Genomic DNA, 10,395 nt, shown 5'->3' with positions numbered 1-10,395 from the left:
GATAAAGTTTTACGCTGTAGCCCAAGTCAATGACAGATAACGTGAGGACGGCCACATAGGCTACAAATAATTTCGGTAGAGTTTGCAATTGCAAATCTATGTGTTAAGATGAACGTTTTCTGTTGTATAGGTTTTGTTAGGCAACATAAATTAACACATTTTGGTCTCTTTATTGTCTTAATTGTATATTGATTTACTAATTGCAGCACAAGTCAAATTTCATTCAACATGTGCGTATAATCCACGCCACTGATTATAGTCATGTGATTTACATAAAGTAGTAAACAACAGTAATGTTAAACGTGTCAACAAGTTAGATTCTACCCCACAAGCCACAATAGGGAACGTTCAAGTAAGCGTTAACACATTTACAAAACCTATTAATGTTAGCTAACATGCTAAGCATTGAAAATGAATGCGTTAGCAATAGCCACTGCTTTTTTGAGCTGACAAGCGTTAAAAAATGCGTGGAAATGCGTTAAAAACGTAATCAGCCAAATTGACTCACTTCTTAAGTCCCTTGGTATGGTGTTACAACGATGTGGAGTCGAAATGTAAATTGTTAGTAACGTTATGGTTTTAATGTAGACCAACCGCGATTTTGCAATGAAGTGAATGGAGTCATTTTAGGTACTACTTTCACGAGGTCTGTAGTTCTGTCAAAATTTCTCATCTTTGAACAGACTACATGGTTATCTTCCTTAGACTTCGTAGATGTAGTTACTACAATTTGGAGGCGGAATTCGAAGTGCAAATATGGTTTAAATGTGTAAACAAGACGCCTGATGTTTAAAATATGTTAATGAATGGGCAAAGTATTATTGTGTACAGTAATGGGCTATCAGTAGTATGTAAACAGTTCATGTGTTATGTGATTTACATAAACTAGTAAACAACAGAAATGTTAAAAGCTGGTATTGTGTTTCCTGAATTCTTACATTCAGGCATTCAAATGAAATGTAATTAAATAGCATATTAGGGGTTTGCACGGACGTCACGTTCTGGCCGGTAACCATGGTAACCCAGCACGCGCGGCCATATTGGCGATACTCGGTGAATGAAGTACAATGGAGTATTATGCACTTTGGATATCTTACGTGATTGTAGCCATGTCTAAACAACAAAAATGTGGCTAAGATGCAAAGGCATATAGGGCAGGACTTGGACCACAAGAAAATGTGGGATGTTTCGAGAAATTACAGTTTATTGGCAGCGCAGATCCATATGAGTTGGGTGAGGGAGACGAAGTACCAAGTTCAACCACAAGCGCCCCACTTCCTCTGATAACTTCTGGCATTATTCTCCTTTCTCCCTGGTTTTCTAATAACTTTTGGAAGTTGATACCTACACCAGATGTTTTTCTCAGTCTGACCTATTGGTACAACCTAAAACACGGCAATAAGGCCATCCTTAAAAATATTTTCGTTTGCCGTAACCCGACCGACCCTGTCAATTTAGAACCGACCCAAATATTTATTTTTTTCCCCCTTTTAGTCCGACCGACTTGCCGGTTGTAAACTTGCGTTAATACCGACCGATTGTTTTTTTTACTCTAAACAACCAATACAAATGCAATAAAATAATATTTCTTTTAGTAGGCCCAAGTATTGTGAATATAAATTGCCTACATGCAAACGTGGCTCACTTTGCGTGGCTCACTTGGCGTCATCTCTACACCATTGGTTTTACGCATGTCACACTATGGCCTACGCTTCGTTTCATTCACACAAACTGATAACGCTTTTACTTGGCACGAAGTTCTGGAAGAACTGTGGCCAGATCTTTTCTCATCCCTTCTCCCCCTAGTCTAGCGGTGACCGTGTCGGAGTATTGAAATTGGTTGTGGTCTATTCAGCATTTCTCGAAATATGGGTCCGCAACATGGAGACTGCTGGTTCGCGGAGTCGTGGAGTGAAATTAGGCCCGATGCTTCATCTGATAATTTGCTGCGCAGGTGATCAAGAAACCGCGGATCGATGAAAAAAGAAAACAAACGTTTCTGCTATCGATGTCATTAAACATGGAGCCCTACAATTAAGTGGTGGTATGAGCATTCATTCAATGCGCGTCTGCGCGAGAGAAACTGAAACTAATCGATAACGTTGGTATCAAAGCTCTGCTTCAACCTGTTGGAAGGCTATTTATTTATTTAACGAAACTTAATAGAACGACGTTGTTTTTTGGAACTTCCTTAGAAACAGAGCAAAGACTGTATAATATACTGTATAGCATTGAGTATTGTATAGTCAAATTTCAATATAACGTGGCCAAGAGCTATTGTAGCCTTCTTTCTGGGTACATGTAGATGAGCCCTATGACCCAAAAGTCTGCCATGACCGGGCCTCAGGTCAAAGAAGTTTGAGAAAGGCTGGACTATATAACCTGCATCAGAATGATGTTTGCAATGGTGCGCCTGAAGGCACGGGTTGAAGACCCAGTCAGTTACGTCACGATATGCACATTTGTGTAAATTCATTCCTACGTAATCACCATGACCAAAATTGAACTTTTTTTTTTACTTTGAATCTTGAAAAAAAAATATTGACCTACCTACCGACCCATTTTTATTTTTTTTTGGCTGTTACTGCAAACAAAAATATTTTTAAGGATGGCCTAATTAACAATTTTCCTTGACGATGTTAGGGATTTACTTCAGTGCCTAATGCTTTCTAATGAGGCGAGTATCTCCAATATGGCAACGTCCAAATCTGATGACACGCCGTGCAAACCCCTAATATATACTCTTATCAGTGTATGATGCTTGCATGAGGGAAACATCCCAAAACAACGGCACCCATATAATTGCTGTTGTTTTGAGAAGTATTTCTCATGCAAGCATCATGCAACAATGCAAAAACAATGAAACTATTGTAGGCCTAATTATATTTTACATTAGTAAAGCAGTACTCTGATGTGCATGCTTTCACAAACTTTTGTGAACAATCTTAGCACTTTAAACATTGACTGTTTTGAAGTGCATGTATAGCAATATAGTATAAAAATAATAATAATTGTGATATCATTACAATTTGATGGGGGGTGGGTTCATGTAGGTGGGCCCTATGACCCCAAAGTATGCCTTGACTGGGCCTCAGGTCAAAAAAGTTTGAGAAAGGCTGATGACAAAGCAGCAAGGAGGCGTTGTGTGATCATTTAAACAAGTTTGCCCGCACTTCAGTCACATTCAGTCACATTGTCTTTTAAGAAAATGCAGTCCATTTTTCAGTTCCAGCAGCCAACAACCTCAGAACTGACCCTTCAGGCCTCTCAGGAGGCGCTGGCCTTCTAACCTAGTGACCACCATAGCAACCAGCATGATTGCCCTAGCAACCAGCATAGCAACCACGATATTTATGCGTTTTAGCTTATTGGATGTTGCGTTAATGCAGATAACTTTTGATCCGTGTGCCTGATTTTCATAAATGAGGTACCGTTGGAATCCTTGGATGAGGCCGAGTTCCATGCCCCTGATCAAACCCACTCTTGCAGTTCCTCGGAACCGCAAATCTAGTTATAAAGTGTTACCACACTTCTCTGTCAGATTACTTGTTTAATGACAAAGATGAAGAAGCCCTGCAGCAATACACAAAATAGCAACAAAAGCTACAATCAGTAATTCCTACATGCACATATCTAACATAAATATCAGTAGGAACTTAACCAACCTTGACAGCAACAAAATACTAATAAAGAATGACAGTGGACTTACATGAATTATGTTCACAGCTTAATATTCAACCTCTGTAACAGGAACGTCTATAATGCTGGCAACAACAATATGGCCGACTCCTAACTGAGCTGGTAAGGTAAGCTGTCTTAATGAAATACTACCCCCTAGTGGCAAGTGGTAAACTCTGCAATTAGCCCAACACGCAAACCCCCCTGATGACCAAGTGGTCTTCATCACCTGTGATGGACGAACAGGAAGTGTGTGTATCGCAGGAGGAAGGTGGGCAGGTGTGGGGCACGGTAGGTCAGGGTGACCTGTAGTCAGTAAGTGCAGCACACAGGAGAAGGTACTGAGAAGGACCTAATATTTGTACTGGTCACACCCTCATTAACACTCCCATCACACACACACACACACACACTGTTGCGGCGATCTGCCAGGAGGTGTGCCTGCATGCGGGTGCATGTGACAGCGGCCTTGCTGCTACATGCGCGTAACGGTGAGCGTGCAGCAGGTGAGCGAAATCAGACTACTTAACAGCACACGCCAGAAACCCCAGACAATGAAGCAACGCAAGTTTGTTCAGTTGTTTGCAACGCAGCTAAGAACAGCAGAAGAAAGGAGAAATCGCTAAATACACACAGAGCATGGATAACACACACACACACACCTGAGGGCATGGACACCACACACCTACACACACACATTCACACACAGGGCATGGATACCACACACGCATGCACACGCACACACACACACACCTGAGGGTATGGGCATGGGCACCACCCTCATACCCATCAACACACACATACACATGCACACACACCTAGGACATTACCCACCCGCATCTGCAACACCCACACACACCCACCTAGGACATCACCCACATATGCACTGCAACACACACACGGTTGGGGACACCACAGGGTTGTGAGATGTCCCTGAACATGATAAGAAGCACATTAATCTACACTGCTGAGAGGAAAAACACAGCAGTCTCACACACACACAGACATACACACACCTGTGTGTCCTCCCCCAGAATTTTTTTAATTTGTTTGATGTGATTTCCTGTATTCTGGTGTATTTTGGGGATGGCCAATACTAAATTCAATCAGATTCATAGCCTACATCCTGATGTGTTGATATTGAGGCAATGATTCCATGCAAAGGCTTGGGCTTCAGGGCCCCCTGACACCTTGGGCCCCTGGGCCTGGGCTCGGAAGGCCCGTGCAGTAATCAATCCCTGGGACCAGGGTCCCAGAGTTAAATTAAATCAAAGGGATCTAACCTACTACTAGGACCATGGATGTCGGATGCATTCTGAAAGTGGGTGGGACATTTTAGTGGGGGGTATGGGGGTTCTCCCCCAGAAAAATATTTTGGGACTAGATGCAATTTCCTGAATTCTGGTACATTTTAACAGGTTATTTAGATACTTCTATATAACAAAATGAAGCCAGCCTACAAAATTAATAAAAAGTAAATCATGCATATTTTAAAAATAACTTAATATATAGGCTACCTGGCTATGCAATAAAGTTTCCATTACAGCCCTGCGGACGTTAAATGAATGCATGAAAGCAGATGGTTTGTTTGAAATTCCGACACTCCTTCAACTACAAGGAACATAATAGTGATCATCAAATACCTCCCCAAGTTTCAGTGCCCATCAGTCCAAACATTTGACAATATAATCACAGTCCAAAAGTAAATTAAATATCAAACTAAACCGAAAATGTCATGCTTTTGAAGGCCTACCAGTATGCCGCTCCAAGAAACGCATGTCTCAAAATAAAACTTGCATAAGAAATAAAGGGCTGTCTCGAATACAATCCTGCCCCTAAAGGCCTATACTTTGTCTTAAGACCCCGGCCATAATTTGAGGATTTACAGTATCTAAGTAGACAAACTGGCTTCAGATATCCAACAGAGTAAATACGAGATTGTGCAGTCTTAGCTGTGGTTAGTGACGTGATGCTGTTAATGGGGAGTTTTACATAGCCTAGCGTAAACCTATAGGTTATTATTTATTTGGCGTACCAAAAAGGCTTTTTACCTTATCAAAAGTGAGGGGGACGACTGATCTCTTCAACACTGCGGGGGATTTGGCCCTTGTCACTGTGTGTGTGACAGAAACGGAATGGGAGAATGGAAAAAAAAACAAAAAAAAAATTTATGAGCAATTTACACGCAAATGGGAAAATCCAATGAAAATGACAATGAAGCACTAAACAGATGCTAAAAAAAACAGCACTGGTATTTCGCACGGCAAAAGTGGGGGGGGGGTCCAAACTAACAACTTTAAAAAGTGGGTGGGTGTTTTTGTAAGAATTTAAAAAAATGTTTGTATATTTTAACTTTTAAATGCATCAATCAGGTAGCCTGGGTTTTCCCATGCTGCCTTATGCGCACGATTTTATTCACGCTGCTAGGCAGCCTGGATTCCATGGAGCAAAATTTTCGCCTCAGTTAGGGGACCAATCACAGAACGGAGGGAGGGCAGCAAGACGATGACGACACACCGAAGCCGTTATGAGCTACGTACGGACGCATTTGATCGACATTCAATAAACCCAATAAACGGCTCTGGGCATTCGTAAACCACGTTTCAAATACGAGAAAATGAACGTCTAGTTTCCAGACCCCATCTCAATGAGATGAGGTCTGACGTTAGCCAGGCTATCAATCAGGTGCACTTTCAAAATAAATTCAGAGGTCTTGCTTATTTTTATGGAAATATTTGTGCTGTAGCCTAAGCTATTTTACATGCTATACATTAGCCTATACATGCTATTTCTTTTTCAGGATGTACCCATATCTGCATGATGTGAATGTTTGCATATGGCTTATGTCAGGCTTTATATCAATATTTGTGTCTCGTTATTTGATTTTCTTCATATGTTTGCATTAATGTCACTAGGAAGCATGCCAATATAAATATATTCATTTATCTGTGTAAGTGGAATTGGCTCAAACCGGACAATATAAGAACCATGATAGTGGGATAATCTATGGCTGAGCAATTTACAAAAATGTATGTAGGCCTACTGACAAATAGTTTACATTAGAATACATTATAATTTCGCCCCAATGAGGCTATGTAGAAATGTGTTGCAATTTCAAAACCGGATTACTCAGGAACCACTTATTGCACAGAGGCATGCTTTATATCCTCGTATTCGGTACGGTTTACTGTTTATTGTGATATTGGGTTTGCCACGTGTTATGTGAAGGGTTAGTGAGATATTAAACCAAGAGTAATGGGTGTGCACTGTGTGCAAAATGCAAATATGATTAGCCTAAATTGCACGTCGGTTCAATGATAATCACGAACCATTTATCACAGCAACTTGGCGCTAATATCATTGGGAAGCTTAGATTCCGCTCGTTCATATGATGTGTGATATCATATGTATAGGTTTAGTTTAGTTGAATCTCATCTACCAGGTATTTGACCTACCAGGTTGACACTTCACTGTGAAAAATACTCAATAATACTCCTATTATCCCATATGTATTAAGTGGCAGAAACCAATAAGTACTTTCGACTACTCCACCCCCGGGGAGTATGATCCCCCGAGGGAAAGTGAGTTTATGGTTACAAACACCCAAAATAAACACGTACATTAATTAATAAAGCAAAACGACAGAGGGCTTACCAGAGGGAGGACCGTAACTATGGAGTGGGTCAGAAGGACCACACGTGATATACACTGCACACCCAGGTGCCGCTACACTACAATAAATGTGAACTCACAGACACGGATACCCACCACCAATGGCTTGGCCCCCCTGCTGTCGTCCCTGGTCCTGCCAAAGAAAAGAAAAGAAACTACAATTAACACGGTACAGTGCCCACAGGCAATGGCTGAGCCCACAGGGCTAGTAGTAAGGCAATTCACAAACCACAGTGATAGCACACACGCACAGCAAGCTATACACACACAGCAAATATCGCATCCCCGAGGGGGTACAGCAAAGCGCCTTAACCAGCACAACAAGTCGTGAGGGACAAAATGTGAGGCCCACACAGGCCCTGTGAACTTGACCAATGCCTACGGGATATGTACAGAAATAACAAACAATAAATTAACAGAATAAATCAAAACACAACACGATGAAACAAAGTAAACCAGAACACAAAACAATGTACTCAATAGTAAGTGGGTAATACCCACTTAGCACCCCACACACACTCACGCACACACGCCACCACACAAAACTCGCAAGGACGCACACACACACCAACACACAAACTCCAGCACACACTGGCTGCAGTCGGCCCACACACGCTGCCGTATACTATTGCGGTGCGCGGCCCCTCTAAGTGGGGTGCCGCCGTGATCCGATACAAGCAACAGCGTGAGAATATACTATAAATGAAAGACATTCAATAAAAGCAGAACAGCAGCCGGAGCAGAGCCCGACGATGCAGAGGCGCTGCTCGTTGTAGGCCCAGTGAAGAGGGAATGACAGTACCCGGCGGCCCAAAGCCTGATATTTACATGCACCGAGCCCGAACACCCAGCTGATCTCGGAGGCAAATGTTACGAATGTGGACCCAGAACGCGGAGGGAGGAAGAAGACTGGATAAACCACTGCAAAGGATGCAAGTAGTAAGCGCGTAAATGCGGAGCACAGATGAAACCGAGGGGCTACTGCAGGAACGCAGGTCACCAAGTGAAACACTCTCCAAAGGGAACCGTAGGAATGCCGAACGCTGCCTCAGCAGGGATAGCTCGCGGACAAGCAATAGCAGCAGAACCAATGCTGATGCAGAACTGCGTGGAACAGGCAGGGCTTACTCGCCTGGCCGTGTCGGCTCCATGCTTTTAAAGACTACCGCTAACGCTAGACAACAAGCCAACGTGATGACGTAAGCGACGGCACGGCTGCGGCGCGCTTAAAGGTACCGGAGCAGCACTACACATACCTGAAGCCGGGGAAATGCGGGGGGAATGCGCCTGGGATGGCTTCTGAAGTAGCATCTCAAATGAGAGAAAATTTAGAAAATTCCACAGACAGAGGGTGCTATTGAACCCTCTCACCGTCTCTGATTGCATAACCGTGGCTTAACAGGTAGATCTATAGATAGGCTAAACTCATTTTTCAGGCATCTGACCGACCGGGTTGACACTTCAGCGTGAGAAATCGGGGGTGTGGCGTGTGAGTGTGTGAAACTAATCAAATGCGTGTCTCACGGCCAATGCGTGAGAGTTGGCAGCTATGCACAGACCTAGGACATCACCCACATACAGTATGCACACACACACACACCTAGGACATCACCCACATATGCACCCGCATCTGCAACACAAACACACCTGGCCAAGAGGTGGGAACACCACAGGGTTGTGAGATGTCCCTGCACATGATAAGAAGCACATTAATCTACACTGCTGAGAGGAAAGACACAGCAGTCAGCACAGATGTGTACACACACACACACACACACAGAGAACAGTATGATGCATACCTTTCTAGTAAGGTTTGAGCATGGTGGTCAGCTGTGTTTCTTCCCATGAAATTATTCATTCTGATGTCTAGCTCATGCCATTGTAAGGCTACAGCGCAGGTGTGTGTGTGTGTATGTGTGTGTGTATAAAAGCCTTGGCCAAGAGAGAGCATTTGCAGACACAAACATGAAGCTGTTGGTTGTGTTTAATGCATTGGTTGCCTGTGGTAAGTAACGTGTCTGTCTGTCTGTCTGTGTTTTGCCTGTCTGTCTGTCTGCATGTCTGTCTATCTGTATTAGAGGGAGAGCAGATAGCTAAGAAACGTTCAGAAAAAGTTCTGTTGGCAAATTTGAGGAAAAGTCGGTAAACAATTTGACCAATGACCCTAAAGTAGCAAATGAAAATAAGCTAAAATTAAAATATAAATTGAAATAATAACTAAAATTCAGTATGACGTTTAGAAGCAAAATAGATTCAGGGCTTAAAATTCATTTTTCAAAATGGGGGGGAATTCCCCCCTTAGGTTATTCATGTAGGGGATTTACACAATTTGGGGGAGGGGGGTCGATTCTGATACCAAGTCAATAATTGCGATTTCAATACTTGATACTTTTTTTAAAAAAAGTGTTTGATTTTTTTGGGCCCCACCACCCTGACGTCATCAGTAATATATACTGTAGTGGGATCATTCACAACAGTGGACATCCTAGATTCTGCTTGACTCTCTCCACACACACAAACACACACTGAAAATGATAGCTTATGTGATATATTTCTATCATATATTTTTGAATTCATATAGAGTGTATTTATTTAATAATGCATTTAGCATTTTACTAGTAATTACTAGTAGCTAAACATATTTAGTAATTTGAATGCCTCATATTGACGTTTAACCTATAACACTTAGGCATATCTTTAATGTGGTGTGTAGGTCCAATTGAGTGCACATTGCTGATGAGTGGGTGTAATTGAGTGCCTGTCACTTTAAGAAAATACGTGAGAGTAATTCTATGGAGTAATTAGCCCCCCTTCAACCTGACGGTTTTAGGCTATAGTCGCTAGTGAATAAAAGTTGTGCATAGTGCGGTATGTGTATGCAAATTATTATGTTTTCTATGTCATTAGATACAATAAATGTTCAAAAACTAACATGTCGAAGACAATCTTTCTGGGATCAAGTGTTGACGTGACCTGAGCTAGCAGGGATCGTTACCAAGGAGCTCTTTCAGATGTAAAAGTTTGCCATGGTAGCGTAGCCTATTT

The sequence above is a fragment of the Alosa alosa genome, chromosome 4 (assembly GCF_017589495.1).
Source record: "Alosa alosa isolate M-15738 ecotype Scorff River chromosome 4, AALO_Geno_1.1, whole genome shotgun sequence".
In the NCBI taxonomy this organism is placed as follows: Eukaryota; Metazoa; Chordata; class Actinopteri; order Clupeiformes; family Clupeidae; genus Alosa; species Alosa alosa.
Note: the sequence above shows the minus strand (reverse complement) of the source record.